The following is a 3,474-nucleotide window of genomic DNA, read 5'->3' as shown; positions in this document are numbered from 1 at the left end:
AACATCATGTCTTCCCGTGCTGTCTGTACTGGATTCCAGGCTGGGAAGAATGGAAAATGCAAAAAGCTGTGGTTTCCTTTGAAGGGAGAGCATTGCTGGCCTGGTAGAGGCTATCGTGGCAATTCTGTGATGCACGCACTACCTTGCTAGTGTGCAGCCCGTGGCCAATCCCAGAACTGAAGACGCAGCACAGCAGTGATTGCACCTCAATACCATCATACACATTGCCTGCATAATCTGTACCCTAATACGATTAACACCATGCATTCGAAAATTCATACCTAAATACGCATTTTCTGCGTTTTTCTGCTTAATAACATCAACTCAGTGGCACCAAAGGAGATTTTGAGACCACCTACTATTTATGCGCTTAGAAGCAGGGGACATCTGGTATGAAGCACAATATAAAAATGTGGCTTCCTTATCCAAATACATCTTAATCAGTAGGAGTGCATTGGAAATGAAGCTTAACTTCTAAGTGTTAGTGCAACTATTTACCATGAATACGTGTGGAAAACGCCTGTCTTTTTACAGACAAATCATACATGTGGATAAATACAGATATAAATGACAAACAATAAAAATGGATAATTCCAGACGGAGATGTAGAAACACTCTTGAACACATACAAGTGAAAGCTTATTCTGGAGCAAGCCTTGGCTCCAGGTGCCTGCTGACCGGTGTTGGAAAAGGAAAGAATGATGAGGGAAACCCACCTCCTTTGTGGGATGGGGGAGCATTGTAGCCAGAGCAAGGGGATGGTGCTGGAGTCAGGCCAGGCAAGTGGTAGGGTTCCAAAAAGTGTAACAAATACAGGGCTAAAATAACACTCTATTTTATAGAAGTGACTTGAAACATGCCCACCAACCTGACAATATACAAAGTGTTATAGTACAGGTTGAGAACAAAAGTTCTGATTGCAGTTTTATTTTCCTCTGTCATAAATTGAAGCATACAATGCATGAAACGTATTGTGAGCCTAGAAAAAACTCTCTGGTTTCACAACTGTACTATCAAGATTACATAAAGATGGTAAAAGACAATGCGTTATTGAATCACCTGCTTGTAGTCAATGCTTCATACACCATGCAGTTTTATGCACCCCTCCCCCTCCTTTTTTCATAGAATGTGCACCGTTCATGTTCTTTGTATACGCGAAGATGACTTGTACTTTATTTGGTATACGTTTTGGTTATATTTGAAATTTTAAATATTCTATTGCACATCATTCTAGCCTGCTGTTTAAATTCAGTTGTGGGTGGGATCAGGAGTGTCATCCTCTTGCCACGTGATACTTTTCACCTGACACGAGTTCTGTGCTCCCGGTTCCCACCCCTTAGTGTTGACCCGATATAAGGTTGACATATAATGTGCTTCAGCATTTTATTGATTAGTGCTTTTTCAATTACGAAAGCTCAAGATGTTTTCATGAATTGAATTTATAGATGTAATTTTTTTATATTTTTGATACTAATAAAATTTGTTATACTGCATTTGCGGAATCGTTTTTTTTTTAAATATTGTATTCTTTCACAGTCGTTCATTTGAAGTTGTGTTCAATCTATTCACAGTGTATTTCTGCTTGACACAATTGTCTTTGGCGTATTGTATTCTTCTCTTCCCCGTGTCAGCGACGGAGGGGATACCCATCTCTTTCGTTCCCCCTCCCACTTCTGAACACTAAATATTCACACCTCTTATGGGACATACAGCAGAATATAGCAACTCCTAGTTACCCACTCACTGCTGTGCCTGCAGCCATCTAGGGTTGGTCACTTCCTGTTTTAAATGCTCTGCTGCATCATAGAGAAAGGTTAAATGGAAACATGACAGACCCCAGTCCTTGTGCTTGAATGCAAAAAGTAATAAAAAAGAAAACCGGAGCAGAGCTCTTCTGATGTTGGACGGTAGTCTCTCGTCTAGGGATATGGCCATGATTCACAGAGCGTTTTCAAATGCAGCGATCCACAACCACAAACATTTAAAACAAGCATGGACAGCGGCAATCATACGGCAAGGTACTCACACTATTCACCGGGTAATGCCATTTCATGGCACGTTGGCCTCAATACTTGCCAGGTATTGTCATAATATGATAAAGTACGTGCATCATATGGCAAGCATTGGCAGCACCTGGACATGTACTCACATCATGTAACATATTGATGTCATGCTGAGCTGGGTTAGTGGCGCAGAGTGGTGCTTTTTTCAGGATGTCAGATCCCTAGCTACTCACACCATTTGCCAGCCACACGATACGGGCCCGATTCATGGAATATTTGCACTGCTGAAAAGTGACTTTGCACTGCCGACACAAACCCTGATTTGTGGAACTGTGCAAAGTGTACTTTTTCCGCGCCAAGTACGGCCAAAGTCATTTTGTACTGCACATCGCAGCATGCATCAGTGAGCACGGAAATGAGGGATCTAACCCATGATACATGACACTGCAGAATTTTTGACCATGCCCAGTTTTGAGAAAGGCTGGAATCAGCCGAAACACGTGTAAACTTAAGGGCACCTGGAAATAAAGAATGAAACTATGCTAACTAATGAAGTTGTTGTGCTAATCCTCATTTGGCGCAGTCTTGGGAAGTCACGCTACTGTATGCACAGACTTTGCACTGCAAAAATACACTTTGGACGGTTCCATGAATTAGGGTTTGCGTTGGCAGTGCAAAGTCACTTTTCAGCAGTGCAAATTCACTTTGAAGCGGGCAAATATTCCATGATTCGGGCCCTAAGTGTTGTAATCATTTGCCTGAATGCATGTCATGTGTTGCCACCGTTTTCTAGAGTTTTTCCATTGCATGTCCAGATACTCACGTCATTTCACACAGCATGCTATGTCTAGGTCCCCTTTCACCCATAGGTATGAGGGTCTCCATTCCAGCAGCAGTTACATTGCAAGGCATGCCTGTTGAGGACCAGCCTCCCATGTCTATCTCGGACGGACCTGGATCCCTTTCATACACACACCTGCATGGGCCCCACACGTGACTTGCCTTCCTTGCACTCATCTGGCAGAGTTATAAAGGGATATGTACATTCCTAATTTGGTTACCTTATTGTAATTCAGTTAAGCCAGTCACTAAATACATGTAAATGAATGGGTGTCGTCTCCACACATTGGGTGTCACTCGGTTGTGGCTGGTTAATTACCCCATGATGGTAAATAAGAAATGATCGGACATGGACTGGTGCAGGCCAACTTGATGTATAGACAAATGCTCTCTTTGTGGGGAATACCACTAAGTGCACTGGCCAAGAGGAAATGATCCGTCCTACATAGTCAAATTCATTTGTGCTAGCTAGTATCTGAGATTCCGCTCCAGTCTGAAACCTACTGTGGAACAGCCAGGTCTGAGAAGAAATATTGATTTTGAAAAATGTATTTATAGGTTAAGTAAGATGCCCCAGCAGCTGGAGACTGTGACACACTTAGTGCTGGACTCGGGGTCTAAGAATTACGGT

This window comes from Ambystoma mexicanum, chromosome 1q (genome assembly GCF_040938575.1).
Source record: "Ambystoma mexicanum isolate Mex_15411 chromosome 1q, UKY_AmexF1_1, whole genome shotgun sequence".
Classification (NCBI taxonomy): domain Eukaryota; kingdom Metazoa; phylum Chordata; class Amphibia; order Caudata; family Ambystomatidae; genus Ambystoma; species Ambystoma mexicanum.
Note: the sequence above shows the minus strand (reverse complement) of the source record.